We start from the raw sequence: 16,842 nt of genomic DNA, 5'->3' as shown, positions 1-16,842 counted from the left end.
TGTTGCCAGTGTGAAATGAACAGGCCACACAATATGGAGCAGAAAAGCCCAATGTATGCTCCGTTGCACGACGGTGTCGCACACTGAAAATAGCAGTTGTGTGAGCTTGTTTCTCGTGCACACTGCCAGTAATAGGCCACAGTAGTCCACTATTAGTAGTCCACCTCCACTATTTTTTTCCCCCACATGTGTTTGACACATTTTGAAATATTCAAATTAATGTATTTAAAAAAAATAATGGGCATATTGAGCTTTATGGGATAGTAGAGAGACGAGGGATGGAGGACATGCAACACTAGAGATGATACTCAGCCTGAAATTCAATTTCACTTCACTGCATAAAATGATCAAGCCAACGAGTATCGACTCTGGCTTTCTATCAGGGTCTTAGAGTTCATATGTGCGTGTGTGTCTGCTTGGCTGACTGCAGTCTGCGTGAAGAATACATTTAAACTCTATCATTTCACCTGAAGACGGAGTGCCTTAAGTTCGCTGCTTCGCAACATCCGTTCCGGGGACCACCAGGGGGTCCAAATGGATCCTTCCGGGTCTTTTGGCTGCCGTGTTAAGTGGTCAGATGGTCAGGACATGTTTATTTGTTTATCATTAGATCAATCAATCGATTGTGTTCCGGCTTGGATCAATGGGACTTTATGTTCCTATTTATTGGTAACACAATGAAATCTAACTTTTCAGGGTTTGAAAGAAGAAAATAGACACTGTTTTACTTTTTTTTAATATATTAATGTTATATTATCATTAAGATCTTAGTGTTTTGCCAATTATTTGGGGGCCCACTTGCAATTTCTTGCTAGCCCAGCAGTGGGCCCCAGCCCACAGATCACTGCACTGGAGCACCTGTCATATGAGCCATAAGAACCGATCATTGGAGCGTTGTGTTTTTCAATAACTTCCTATTGATCAGATCAGATCTGCCTCTGCTTATACCTTGTTATTATTACAAGCACCCAGAAACTTGTGATAAAACTATATCTATAACTCAGAGAGTGTACAAATGGAACCAAATCGACCTTTAGCCCTACGGTTCCATTTGTAGGACTACATTCTCATAGTTATGGAGCTCTGTGGCCTAAAGCATACCAACTGGGGGTCCTTGAAATTAAAAAGTTTGAGAACCACTGAACTAAATAGGATTTTATTGGCCAATGAATTAATCGACTAATTAGCGTAACCTCTTAGCTGTAAAAAGAACAATCCATATTGGTAACATGCTGAATATCTTCAAGGAGCCACCTGCTATATTAGCTTTTCACATTCAATACCGTACTCATTTTGTTTTAATTAAATAACGTCCTGTAAAATGACAGAGTCATTAGCAGCCTTATTAAAATGATGGCTATTTGATAGATACTGTAACGGTGAAAACAGGCCGTATAGACATACGATTGTCATTCATTGTCCATTTGATGTCATTAAATGGTCATCGCAACATTCCCTGGGGTAAACACGTTGGTATTCTGTTTTAAAAAGGTCAATCCAAGGATTCAAAAACACCCAGTGTCTTCACTTTCTAATCATGCTACTTTTAACAGGCACCTTTTCAGTCAAAGACCTTCTTTAGGCATGTTTGGAAAGGTCGAAATCAAACTACCTAATTTCAAAGCATTGAATGTTTTGATGGAATCCAGTTGAGACAAAACAGTCCGTTCTTCAAAGTCTTTCAAAGTCTTTTGAAGAGCTGGCAGAAGGCCAGAGTACAAAAAGTACAAAGAGAGTTTCACTATATATGATAAACAAGTTTCACAATACATTTTGATTAGCAAATTATATGCACACATTCTGTCTGACTCCTAGATCCCTGACCTACCCATCTCGACTGAGAAGTGCATTTAAAACTACGTCTACATTCTTATAACCCCATTACTGTATGTCACACTGCATTACGTCATGTCTACCATGCATAATATCAGTTCATATTCTCCATTAATTCTCAGTTTGTGAAAGATGCTGTTACATATTGTGTCTCAAATTTCTGTTTAGCCTATAGTTTAAGATTCCATTCCATTGCTGATGAAAGTGCTTGTTCTTATATTTTTTGCTTGCATATCGTCATTGTCGGACAGAAACCTTGTATGTCCAAAACCGTTGGACAACCGTTTTCAACAAATGGTAAACAGAACCTGTGTTTCAATGAATCCAATGTAGTTATTATTTAGTCACAATCACTTGTTAATACTTGTCATTGTTATTTATAAAACCCACAGACAGACTTAACAACTTTCACGTTCACTTTCAAAATAGCAGCACCGTGCACGTTGTGAGCTTGTAGATCGACTATTTTGGTCGATCTATATTAGCCACTTTTGCGCAAGGCTCTTGTATGACGAAGTAGGGCATTCATTTCTCAAAAAATGTATACAAACATAAAAAGTTGAAATATGGAGATACAAGGTTTCTGCCGACAACAATACCATTAGGTTAATTATTGTTTGCAGCTACCAGTCACGTTTGTTCACATGTACAATCTGCGAGGCATATCAAATTGATCCTCCACGTGCTTCATGGACACTCAAACCCACCACGTGCAGACTGACTGAGAGGGGGTAGGAGCATTGATGGACATTATACTCAAGTAAATACTCCAACATGCAAAAGTACAAATTACAATGTACATTTTCTTTTTAATATAAATGCATTGCTGTATTGAAATTTAAAACATTTCCCAAAAATATAAAAGCATTTTCTTTTTTTTTATGTTTTAAATGAATAAAAACTTGTGATAATAGCAGCTTGTACCTTGACAGTTTTCACTATATTTGAAACAGGGCTTAGTGGTTAATTCATAATATATTTTTGTAATATAACTTTGGTTCCCAAGAGTCCCTTTCTAGAATTGTAGTAGTCAAAACTTATGTACAATATTTTCATTTGAAATGTAGCGGAGTGAAAGTCATGAGTAAGTACAGTACTCAAGTATATGTAGCCTACGCACGTAGTTACTGTCCTGGCAGTATAGTGTCTCGGTCGGGTGGAAACCTCCTATGTCCAAAACTGTTACTTTTCAGGATTAAAATTCAAAAGCATCACAAGTAGCAGATCTACAAGCTCAAAACGCGTCGCGCCGCGCCGCGTTTCAAGCTTGCGGATCTGCTACTTTTGATGCTTTTGTGTGACGCTGTAGTGTGTTCAAGTAGGGCGTTAATATACGAAAAAACACAACGAGTTAAAATATGGAGATAAGTGGTTTCTGCCCGACAGCAACGGTACTGTAGAGTAAAAGGCCATTAGACGTTCTATTGGAGCGTGGCCTCATTGTCATTCTCCTCACGCCGGCCCTTTAGATGGAGTCACACTGATGACCTTGCAGACTGTTCATGTGTGCGTGTACATGTACACACACTCCATGAAGGGGATTTAGCACGGCCATAATACATGTCACCGGCACCGCTGACTCTGGCAGAAAGACCTTGTACCTCCATGTTTCAACCATGTTTCCCATGGGTTTGTATTTTCTTTTGGTAAATTAATGCCCTACTTCGTCGTACTAGAATGTCGCGCACAAGTAACAAAAATAGCCGATCTACAAGCTCATAATGCGTCGCATTTTGAGCTTGTAGATCTGCTATTTATTTATTTTTTTAATTATTGAAAGTGGTTAAGTCTGTCTGTGGGTTTTTATAAATATTTACCCAATGAAAAGTATTAACAAATACCAAATAGATAACTACATCGGATCTATTGGAACACATGCTGTTTCCAGGAAAGTACAGGTAACGTCTTTTGGACATACAAGGTCTCGATCCGACAGCAACTTGTGTTTGCCTGTCAGCATAATTTATATCCTGTATCACACATCCAAACACACACACACACACACACACACACACACACACACACACACACACACACACACACACACACACACACACACACACACACTGTATACAATCACCCATGCCCCGGTTACAGCCAGGCACCTGAGAATCTATGCCTCAATCTATGAGGGAAGCGTCATATCTCTGTCCATGAAATGTATTTAATAGCTGCCACCCCTGCATGACACACTCACTGTGATGCTGCCTGGGGCGTGTGTGTGTGTGTGTGTGTGTGTGTGTGTGTGTGTGTGTGTGTGTGTGTGTGTGTGTGTGTGTGTGTGTGTGTGTGTGTGTGTGTGTGTGTGTGTGTGTGTGTGTGTGTGTGTGTGCGTGCGTGTGCGTGTGCATGTGTCACCTCTGTACATGTATGGAAGGTAGGTTGAGATGGAGAGAGAGAGAGTGGGCGATAGAGAGAAAGATGGAGAGAGGGAGAGAGAGAGACAGAGAGAAAGAGATAGAGAGAGAGAGAGAGAGAGAGAGAGAGAGAGAGAGAGAGAGAGAGAGAGAGAGAGAGAGAGAGAGGTATGTACATCCAGTTGACAGGGATTGTGAGTGATGTGGGTTCATGACGTAATGATCATACCGTTGGCCAGAAACCTTGTATCTTATTTTTATGTGAGTTTTGTCTTCATAAATGAATGCCCTATTTTGTATTTTGTCAAACAGTATAGAATTACAGTGTTAAGCAAAAAATAGGGGGGGGGGGGAGACAATCTACCAGCTCACAATGTGTTGCGTCTTCACATTGTGTACAAATTTGTGAGCTTGTAGATCTGCTATTTTCGAAATATTTATTTCTTTGAAACATCATAAAACCTATATAATGCCATGCCCAGGGGTGGACTGGGCATCTGCCATACCGGGCCTACCGGTGGTCCGCAAATGATACCAAATAAACATAAATGTAGGGGTCCTTCTTTTTGCTATTTCCTGAAACGTGACGGTTTTGGACATACAAGGTTTCATAATGTGTGAGTGATACCATCCCTCTGCTCTCTCTCTGTGTGTGTGTGTGTGTGTGTGTGTGTGTGTGTGTGTGTGTGTGTGTGTGTGTGTGTGTGTGTGTGTGAGAGTGTGGGTGTGTGCTTACAGGCAGAGGAGGACGTGTTGGAGTATGATTGCCTCACACATGCCTGTGTGTGCTGCTGCATGTGTAGCAGTGGTGGCAGGTGCGTGTTTGTGTGCGCACAATACGTTGTGTTTGCGTACACGCGCGTTGCATATAGCAGGCTGGTTATCATTCCCTCCGGACAGAAAAGCACATGCAAGCCACCCACACGGAGCACACATAACACATGGAAAAAAGCACGCCGCACAAAGTCAAGTGTCAGTTTCAGCCTACACAGTAGTGCCCCCCCCCCCACCCAACACCTCCACTCATCTACATTGTGATTAGCAGTGGTGCAAGAAGTACTCAGATTTTTGTATCTCTTTGGATATGTCAATCCATTTATTTAACATAATTTTTTTTTTAAAACAGATCTACAAGATCTACAAGTAACACGACACATTGTGAGCCTATTTGTAGCCTATAGGTTAAAGTGGTTAACTGTATGTTAACTAATTTTGCTGGGGAACCCCCCCGGAACCCCCTCGAGGACCCCAGGGGATCCCCGGACCGCATTTTGAGAACCACTCACGGCTGAACCACTCACAAACTCATGGCTGAATCAGCACCAAGCTCTCTTCATTTTCTTCCACCACAACGAGTATGGACCTCATTTTGAATTTCAGTTATATTCACCAGGTAGCCTACTCTCACATTGTGAGCATGTTATTTTTATATTTTTCTAAAGCTACTATAAAAGTGCTCCTTATTATTAATATTTCAAATTAAGAGGAACGGCTTGTCCCTTTAAAAGGGGAAAAGGAATTTAATTTGCTCTTCTGTTCTTCCCTAGAATCTGCAGACTGCACCGCGAAAACTCCCTCAAAGAGGTTCATTTATCAGCCAGATTGGATGATAACATTGCAACCCAATGGGTTGAATCTCAAATGTAGTCTCAGTCTGTTATACATAATAAACCCTTCTTTCTCCTCTCCTCTCCTCTCCTCTCCTCTCCACAATCCGGTAGTTCAGCGATTCCCAACCTGTGGGCTGGGAACCATTGGTCGAAAGTGAGGATATTGCAAAGGGGCAGCCAAACATGTATTTTTTAATAACATTCATATTGAAACAAAATGTCACGGTATTTTCCCTTTAAACCTGGAAAAAAAAAAATCATTGCGATATTGCGATTAATATGAGCTTAAAGGGCAAGACCACTTTGGTAGAGGTTTGGGTTGTGTAGTTACCTTGCCATGATGGTGGACAAGACATAAAAAACTAGATAAAGTGCTCCTCGGAGCACAGGTCTCCGCCAGGTCAGGTGCGTTATTGTGGCCTCCTGGTGGCGCTATAATAGGCCAATGTGAAAAGGGTGGCATTTCTTCTTAGGCCTTTCACGCAATCGGACACTGCATTCATGATTTGAGGCATTTTGATCCGAAAATGTGTTTTGCTAAATTAGACCTGCTGGTGGCGCTATAAGAGGCCAATGTGAAAAGGGTGGCATTTCTTCCTCGGCCTAGTGGGAATGTGCGTGTGAAATTTCACGGAAATCGCAAGCTGCGTTCATGATTTGAGGCATTTTGTTCAAAACGGACCAATCCTGCAAACTTTGGAAGCCAACCTTAGCCAATGAGGATGGAATATGGGAAATCGGACAGATCCGTGTTGATCAAATGACTAGTTTGGACTGACGTTTGGAAAAAATCTGTAGGGGTAATATCAACAAATTGGTTTTGCACAAATCGGGCCTCCTGGTGGCGCTATAACAGGCCCATGTGAAAAATTGGCATCCAGGGAGTGTGTGTGCACAGTTTCGCAGCGACCGGGCCAACGGTGCCGGAGATTAGCTGCTAACGGACGGACAGGACACACGGACACACGGACGGACGGACAGGGTGTAAAACATACTCTCTCGCCATGCCTTTCGGCCTGGCGGAGACAATAATTGCTCCATTGATTAGAAATTGATCATTTAAAATATGCTCCTCATTGACTTACATTGTACGGTGAAACAGATCTCAAAGTCACTCTTTTAGCATATAAACAAACGCAAACAAAGCTGATTCAGACCATATAGAACATCACCAAAATAAAAATGTTAACTTCCTGTTTATTTTACTATTTGAAGATCTGGATCCGGATCCACGGATCCAGTCCGGGTTTGGTAAATAGGCATTGCCAAATTGCCTCTACCAAAGTGGTCTTGCCCTTTAAAGTGTACTACTTGGTTCCATTGATCCAAGCCGGAACACAATCGATTGATTGATCATTAAAATAAACATGCCCTGAAAATGCACGCGCCCCATCTATCTGACCACACAGTGGTCAGGTAGGTGGGCCGCGGATGCTTTCAAGATTTAGAAGTGAGCCCTGATCCAGAAAAGGTTGGGAACTGCTGCACTAGTTCTTTTGACTTGTCCTTTTTTTTTTTTTTTACATCAACCACTTGAACCCTAGCATCCCTATTGTCCATCCTACTTGTAGATCGGCTATTTTCAGCAAAGAGGTTTGGTGTAGAGGGAATAAAGAGCAGACCAAGTACAAGTTTTTAGGTTTTAAGTGGTTAACTGTCTGAAAACACACATTAACATGAATCCATTTCAACGCTACACATTGACAATGCTGTCAAACAAGTCTATGAAGCTATCTATGAAATCTATGAGAATGTTTAATCTGCAACACAATTTTATACAATATGTAGTGGGGGGGGGGGGGGGGGGGGGAGTCCCTGCTTCATCTCTCTCTCAGCTAAGGGGTCCTTGGCCTGAAAAACGCTGAAGACCCCCGGTATAATGAATCTTGGAAGTCTCAGATTCAGCCCTTCCTTGTGACTGCTGTGGTAGTGAGAGAGAAATGAGATAACAGCTAAATGACAAACGAGCCACTGCCTCGAATCAATATTAGTCAATGTTCAATGAATGAACACAGCGACAGCCAAAGCCAATGCGCTAGCCATTTTGTGCTCACTGTGGAGCTCAATACTACTACTGCCTTACATTGTTGGAAGTATAGTGTAATATACTGTAATATGCTGTGTAGCAGGGGTCTTTAACCTTTTCAGACCAAGGACCCCCTAGCTGAGACAGAGATGAAACAGGGACCCCCTTCTACATATTGTATAACATTGTGTTGCAGATTAAACCTTTTCATGGATTTCATCAGTGTTGTGTGAGCTCATGTTTGTTGTTTATTTCACTTAAACCCTCAATACTTTGTAATCTTGTTCGTTGGCTCTGTGCTTGATCTGCTTTTTTCCCCTTCTACACCAAACCTCTTTGCCGAAATAGCAGATCTACAACGCCTCGCAGCGCGAGGCGTTGTGTGCTTGTAGATCGGCTATTTTCGGCTAATGTTCCCCTCAGAATAGGGATTCTAGGGTTGAAGTGGTTAGTACAGTATAAGAAAAACTAAAAAAAGTTCCTATCACACAGATTTGCCGGCCCCCCTGTAGTAACTCTGAGGACCCCTTAGGGGTTCCGGACCCCCTGTTGAAGACCCCTGCTGTATAGTGTAAATCATGTGATTCTCAATGTTGGGTCCGGGGGGCACCATGGGGTCCAAATAGACCCTTACAGGTCTGTAACTCAGAGAGGGTACAAATGGAACGAAATGTACCCGTAAGTACGCTCTCTGAGTTATATTAACACTGAGGGGTCCCTGAAATTAAAATCACTGAACAAAACCATTTTTACTAGAACTCTAATCTACACTACACTAAAATCCTCTGTGTTTTTTTTTTACTCTGATGTTCCATTCGTAACACTCAAGAGTTGCAGACTCGAAAGGTTCAATTCGGGACTCCTGGTGGTACCCATGGGCCCAGCGTTGGATTAGAATGACAGAGAATGAGTGACATGTTCCTCCTCCTTGCTGGCAGTTCTAAGCAGACTGTGTTGTAGGAGTAAAGAAGAGCAGATTATTGGTAGACGGAACAACACAGTGTGGGAGGGAGATAGACACGTTGTTGGAGAGGTAGAAGAAGGTATCCATGCATGCAGGTGGAGAATGAGTCAGAAATAAAACGTAATAAATAGAATCATTGACAGAAAGACAGATAACCCCCTCCATCTACTTTTCCTCCCTTTAATGTCTGACATAACCGTATGTCCATGCATTTGAGCACGACCCTCAAATAGTGAATCTGTGTGTGTGTGTGTGTGTGTCTGTGTGTCTGTGTGTCTGTGTTGATTGATTGAATTGATTGAATATTGTATTAGGCAAAAAAAATGTAAAACAGTTACATTTAAAATACTTTGTCTAACAGGTCCGTTCATAAAAGTCCTTACGGACTTGTTTCCAATGAGGGCCTTGGTATTCAATTCATATAGGCATATATAGTGGCACCACAGTTCAAATATCAATACAAAAAAACAGCAAAAAAATAACACTATGTACAACAAAAAAAAATTAAAAAAGGGGAAAAAAAATATGTACAAGAACAGGGGGGGGGGTCTGCTGTCTAACGGGAAAATGGTACTACCTCCTCTTTTGGCCTCCTGAAAGGTGATTTTTTAAGGCTCTTTTAAATGAGCCCAGCGAACTGCATTTTTTGAGGGATGGGGTTAGACTATTCCAATCCTGGGTGGCAGTGCTGTAGAAGGAGAATTTGCCCATGTTTGTTTTATGGGTGGGTGGTACCAAATTGTTGTTAACGCTCCCTCTGGTATTGTGACTGTGGGTGTCGCTAACCTTTTGGAGGTATTTACTCAGATATGCGGGAATAGGGGGCATATCGGGCAAATTTGCATTTACAATTTTGAAGGCCAGTCCCATTTTTTGTTGTTTAACCCTGTCTTCCACCCTGAGCCAGCCTAGGCTGGCAAAATGGGTGGGAGAAAGGTGGGTCATGGGCCCCAATCCGAGGAGTAGCCGAATCAGTTTGTTTTGGGAGGTTTGAAGCTTAGTCTTCAGTGACACTGAGGTGTTGGAGTACCAGGAGGTGCAAGCATAGTCAAAAAGTGGTTGAATCAGGGCCCCAGAGAGGGTCCTGAGGGCCTGAGGGTTGACAAAAGAGGAAACTCTGCCCATAAATTTGGTTCTCTGGTTTACTCTTTTGACCACCTTTGTAGCCATGCTTTCACCTGTCAGGTATTTGTCAAGAACACAACCCAAATAGGTAATCTCTTCTTTGCTAGAGATAATTGTGTCATCGACTTTGACCTTGAAATCATTTACATCCATCTGTCTGAGGGAATGTTTGGTCCCAAAGAGAATGGATTCAGTTTTCCCAAGGTGTAGTGACAGTTTGTTATCGGTAAGCCAAGTACGGATTTTTGAGAGTTCGGAGCTGAGCGCCTCCTCAACTTGCAACTTGTCCTCTCCCGAGATCAGGAGTGCCGAGTCATCAGCGAACAGGAACAATTTGCAGTTACAGGCAGCACTCATGTCGTTAATGTATAGAAGAAACAGTAACGGCCCTAGAATGCTGCCCTGAGGAACCCCACAGCTCACCGGGAGGGATGAGGACATGGTTCCGTTGATGTCAACCACTTGTTCTCTTCCCTCCAGGTAAGATCTCATCCAGTTTAGTGATGTGCAGTCAAAACTGTGTCTGTGTGTGTGTGTGTGCGTGCGTGCGTGCGTGCGTGCGTGCGTGCGTGCGTGCGTGCGTGCGTGCGTGCGTGTGTGTGTGTGTGTGTGGGATACACTGGAATTGGCTGAAAGGAGTTTGGTTTTGCTTTACATGCAGTAGGCCTACTGCATGTAAAGGCTGATTTTGTCACGCACAGAAATTGAAGTGTATATATATATATATATATATATATATATATATATATATATATATATATACTGTACTATATACTGTACAGTATATACTGCACCGTGTGCAACGAAGTATATCAGTCCCTTGAATGGTGTGTGCAGCTCGTAGCCGAGGCAGACACACACACTGTGTGGTGTTTGTCAATGAGAGAGCTGTGGGAACACAGAGCAGGCTGGGTTTGCATGAGCCGTTCTGTCGAGTCAGGCAGAGAAGAGAGAACAGATGTCAAAAGTGTCACAACCGCTGCTGGTATAAAAACGTAACAATATGTTTGGGAGGGATATACCCGTAGTATGGCTCAATGCAGTCGTTACAAACTGGCTCTTGATCATAACAAGGACGGGGATTAGACACGACATCCAAGGTCAAAGACATAACACACGCATGCTGTGTATGCTTAAGTACTATTTGGAGGGTTTCAAGCGGTGGTTCTCAAAGTGAGGCGAGGGGGCCACGAGGGGATCTTATGGGGGGGGGGGGGGGGAGGGGGCAGGGTTCCCATGCATCAAAACCAGGAACAGTTTGACCATTATTTCATACTTTGTCTATTTTCACATTAAACTTAACTAAAAAACTCTTGAAGATTTATGAAAATTTTGGAATAATTGGTTCATTTCTAACAACACAAATCTTCTCTCATGGGGGTCCCTGGCACAAATTATTTTCAGATGGCGTTGCACAGCCAAATACATATACATGTGGGGGTCCTTGAAATGAAAGTTTTTGAGAACCACTGGTTTAAAGGACCCTACCGGTGGTCTGACATGTTTATCCCATGGACTATGACTCACTATTAGTATCGCAACGCAATGTGTTTGCGATGCAAACCCTGCTATTTTTGCCGAATGTTAGCCCCAGAATAGGGAAGCTGGGTTCATGTGGTTGAACCCAGCCATATGATGGGTGGGCTTGCTGTGGCGGGGGTGTTGTGCTGGTATGCAGATTGTAGATGTGTCATGATATGTACTGTTTGACTGATGTTGTTTTGTTCTGTCTGCGTTTATCTGTTTTTTTAATCCAATAAACAAAAAAACGGGAAATCTGTCATTTTAGATTTTTGCACTGGCTATTCAAAAATAGCAGATCTACAAGCACACAGTGCATCACTTCGTGCCGCGCTGCGAGCTTGTATATCTGCTATTTTTGAAAAATCTTGAAAGTGTGAGAAATACTGATTTAGAAAGCATTTGTAGAATCGGCCTCTTAATGGTCTTAATGGGTTTTGCCAAGATTAGTAGATGCGATGTGTGTTTGTGCATCCTGAGTGCCTCATTTGTCCTCAATCACCGTCACAATGTGACCTTGTCTGTGAATCATTCAGTATAAAGTCATCCTTGTTATAATGTTGCCCATAAAGACCAGAAGCTCAATAACAAGAGACAGAAATATGTCATGCATGCCCTCAGTCTGACTCAAGGTAATGTTCTTGTGTTGCTGGGAGGTTCTCAAAGTGGGGTCCGGGACCCCCAGGAGTTCTTTTAAGGGGTTCCAGGGGGTCCCTAGCATCATTTGCTAACATACAGTAGCTCAAAGCACCTAGAAATGTGGTGCGTTGTGAGCTTATAGATCTGCTATTTATTTTCGAAAATGTGCAAAAGAAAAGTGCAAAACGTGGAATTTGTTTGAAAGATTTTAACAACATAAATCTGGTTCAGGGGTCCCTGGCACAAATTATTATCTTAGATGGGGATCCGTGGACAAATACACATTAATTTGGGGGTCCTTGACATGAAAATGTACGAGGAACCACTGGTTTAAACGATAATCAAAAAATTGGGAAGCAAGCCCAAATAAGCAACTACACTTTAGAAACAAGCAAAACTAAAAGATGTACAAGCAACTTTACATAAAACAATACCAAAGTCACTTATAATAAGCAGACCTGGCAACGCTGCTTCAGCTACTTGGGCATTCTGTAGCCATTGCTTCGTAATATCAGCCTGCCTTGTCTGCTCTGTCTTGGGCTTTATCTTGGCAGGAGCAGCTCAAGGACGTCAGCCTGTTTTGATGTATTTCCACGTCTCTCTAATCCCAAACGAGCCCATTATATGCTATCTGATCTCCACACATTGTTCTATTCACTCTGATTTACACTCAGGGTTGGAAGAAGTAGCCTCCTCCGACTTGTTTTTATTTTTTTATAATAATTTTGATGCCAATACAAACGTATTGGCATCAAAATATACTGCAGGCTACTTAAATACCAAAAGTAAAAGCAATAGCAGATCTCACGAGTGTGACGCGTTGTGAGCTTGTAGATCAGCCATTTTCAAATAGACAAAGTATAAAATAGGGCTTAATTGCTTATGCTTAACCCTAGAACACTAACGAACAATTAGGTGGGCGGGTCCTTGGGTACCTTCAGGATGCTCACTGACGTCATAGAAGGTAGATTTGTTTCCCTGCCCCCATCCCTGGTTTTCCTACAGGCAGGTCTTCGGGTGATTTTCACCCAACGTTAGAGGGTAAAAGAAAATCCCATACTCCCACAATGGTCATCTGATGCAATTAGACTGTGCCTTCACTGGACAAGGCTCACGGAATGGGTGGACCAAAGGAAAAGTTCTCAGCTCCATTCTTTTAGGAATATTATTTTAACAATACCCACATTTTCACAGATTTTGCTGTTTTTTGTTTCTTTGTGACATTTTATGTTGAAATATTAAAGAAGAGTATCTCAATTTGCCATGTATTGTTGTACTTTAATATATTTTGGTGAGAAATATTTTTTATGGAATTTATTACATCGGGTAAAATATACCCAACGTTAGTGATGGTGTGACAATTTTCAACGTTGGTGTTCTAGGGTTTGTATGTTTTGTTATAATAATCTAAATCTACAAAGTAACTAAAGCTTGCAAATAACTGCAGTGGAGCAAAACGTAGGAGTAGCAGAAGTATACAGTATCAAATTATGGAAATACTCAAGCAAAGTAAAAGTAGCACTTGAGCAATTGTACTTATTTACTTCCTACTACTGCTCCAAATGTTCTATTCTCTGTGATTTACTCATGTATGTTGCATGACTCACAAGGGGATGCCTAAATGAAAGATACAGCCTGGGGGAGAAGAAGACCATGAGATTGTTACACAAAGTTCTCCCTACAAGACATTCTAGATCAGTGGGTTCCCAACCTGTGGGCCAAGGCCCACTGGTGGGCCCTGAAGGTATTGTAAATGGGCCCCCAAATAATTGGCAAAAGACTCCAACTACTCCGTTTCCCTGATCACCTTTGGCATGTCCAAAATAAACAATGCAAGATGTCATCGGGGGGGGACACACCAATCTGTCTTATAAACCAGCGAGAAAAAGTCAATACCGGTACACCAGTGGTGGAAAAAGTACTCAAATTCTTTATTTAAGTAAAAGTACCAATACTGCAATATTAAAAAAAAAAATCCAAAATTAAAGATTTACTTGAGTAAAAGTACAAAAGTATTGGCATCAAAATGTACTTAAAGTACCAAAAGTAAAAGTACTAAATATTTTAAAATAGCCGATCTACAAGCTCACACCACGTTGCGATGCGACGCGTTGTGAGCTTGTAGATCTGCTATTTTCAAATAGCCTAGGTATAAAATAGGGCTAAAGTGGTTAATGTATGTTTCATTATATCATAGTTTATATCTGAAAAGTAACTAAAGTTTTCAAATAATAGTAGTGGAGTAAAAGTACAATATTTGCCTCTGAGATGTAGTGGAGTATAAGTAAAAGCATTGGAAATTGGAAATACTCGAGTAAAGTACAGATACCTCAAAATAGTACTTAAGTACAGTACTTAAGTAAATGTACTTAGTTACTTTCCACCACTGCGCGGTACACCAGTGGCTCCCAACCGGTGGGCCTTGAGCAGGGGTCATCAATATGTCCGTATACAGGGACAAATGTGTCCGTGGCAAGACTTGGCCTCGTCCGTGGCGAATTTTAGATTTTGTTTTTACACACCATCATTATGTTCTTATTTTGATCACAAGACCCAGTTACTGAATGTCAGTCTCCAGGTTTTCCACCACAAGCCAACATGGCGATGACCCCTGGTCTTGAGGATATTGCAAGTGGGCCTCCAAATAATTGGCAAAACACTAGGATTGTATTGGTAATGTAGCATTGATATAAAATAAATATGTACAAAAGTTAAAAGGTATTTTTTCTTTGAAACCTTGAAAGATCATTTGCATTAAAGGAGGAGTTCACCCCAAAAATGACTTATTTTCTATCAATTGCACACCCTATGAAGCCTTGAATCCATGGATTCTTTTTTGTTTTTGTCGCATTCCTAAGCTAATAATTTGATTCCCGTCTCCTACCGGCTAATGTATCCGGTAGGAGACACAAAGTAGATTATTTGTGTCTCCTACCGGAAATACACACGGTCATCAAATTATTGTCTTAGGAATGCCACAAAAACAAAAACAAATCCATGAAATCAAGGCTTCATGGGGTGTGTAATTGATAGAAAATAAGATTTTTTGGGGGTGAACTCCTCCTTTAATCAAAGCCGGAACACAATCGATTGAATGATCAGACCACTTCAGCTGCCGTGTTAAGTGGTCAGATGGGTAGACCGCAAACTCTTATCAAGATTTCAAGTGGGCACTGATCCAGAAAAGGTTGTGAACCACTGTTCTAGATGAATCCTTCACCGGCCTGAACAATATGCTCTTTACTGTAATATGCCTTTACCACAGCCTGGGAACTTCAGCCCTGTTATGTTGGCAGTCATTTTTTTTTGTGTATGCATCTACACTGTAATTTTTTTTTTTTAAAAACATTTTAATGAAAAGTTAATTTAACTCAGAAAGTTTGTTACAAAATGTGGTTACATTTGTACACTATCTGAGTTACAAATTGTTAAATGAACACGGAGAATTTTACGGTGTAAATTCCTCAATTTCCTTCGTCATAACCTCAGCTCTTTCTGGTGGAATTCTTACTTTTTTGCATTGCTTTTGATCAATATGTGTTTGCCTCATTAATTCTGTGATGAATTTGGTTTTATTTTTGCTCTGGCATGGTTCACAAATCTTCTCACCCGAGGCATTTACAAGGAGCACTGTATAGTCCACTGTAACTTATTAAAATCTCCCTGAAATGGGCTTTCATCGCTCATTACACATTTGAATTATGATCAACTTTTCTCTGACAACCTGCTTAAATTGCAATTGGCCTCTTGCTAATTTATGAGTGCTCATCCTGACGCTCAGGTTTCATTCCTCCTGGATTCAGCCAGCTGCACACCGCCACAGTGCCAGTTAGTTCAGTGACATTGATTTCTTGTAGTTGCAGAATCAGCAGGATTGTTCAACAAGTACAAGTACACATGTACACTTGGGCTTCCTTCAGTAGGAGCACTGTGCAGTGTGTCTCTGGAGCTACAAGGCTATGTAATCTAGTAGTGGTATAGAGGAAGTACTTGTTTCCTCAAGTAAAAGTAGCAATACCACAATGTAGAAATACTCTGTTAAAAGTATAAAGTCCTGTATAAAAAATCTTACTTGAGTAAAAGTAAAGTATTGGCATCAAAATATAGCCTACTTACCAAATGTAGTACTCATTATGCAAAATGGCCCTTTTGCCTTTTCACGATCATAGGACTGGACTTAAGCCCTATTTATTTTATACTTAAGAAGAAAGTAGCCGATATACAGTACAAGCTCACAATATGTGTCACATTGTGACACATATTGTGAGCTTGTAGTTGTAGATCCGCAGCGCTATTTTCAAAACATTTGTAAAAACAAATCTTGAATTTAGAACAATCTTGAATTTGTATGTGTGCCTTCAGTATGACATGCCCAACATACTGTAGGAATGGCAGGGCTAACGTGGTTAATGTTGTATTCGGTAAAGGTGGGGATGACTTCAATAACTTTATTATTTGCTGTTGGGTAGCTTAACCTATAATAATACATCATAATTATCAGTTAAAGTATGTTTTGTAGCCTACTAATAATCTAAATCTGGAGTATCAGAAGTATAAATTGAAATAGCCTACTGACTGAGGATTAAAAGTACCTCAAAATGATACTTATGTAAAGTATTCGAGTACATTCTACGTTCTTTATTTCACCAGTCATTCCCATGTCCCAGTCATTCCCATTGTAGATCTGTTGAATGAATTGGCCATATATTAAGGATGCTCCCTATGTTATGGCAACAAAATAAGAAACCAGTGGCAGTACATTATCAT

The sequence above is a fragment of the Gymnoscopelus braueri genome (genome assembly GCF_963280865.1).
Source record: "Gymnoscopelus braueri genome assembly, chromosome: 8".
NCBI lineage: Eukaryota > Metazoa > Chordata > Actinopteri > Myctophiformes > Myctophidae > Gymnoscopelus > Gymnoscopelus braueri.
The sequence above is the reverse complement of the archived record's forward strand: the minus strand, read 5'-3'. Positions refer to the sequence as shown.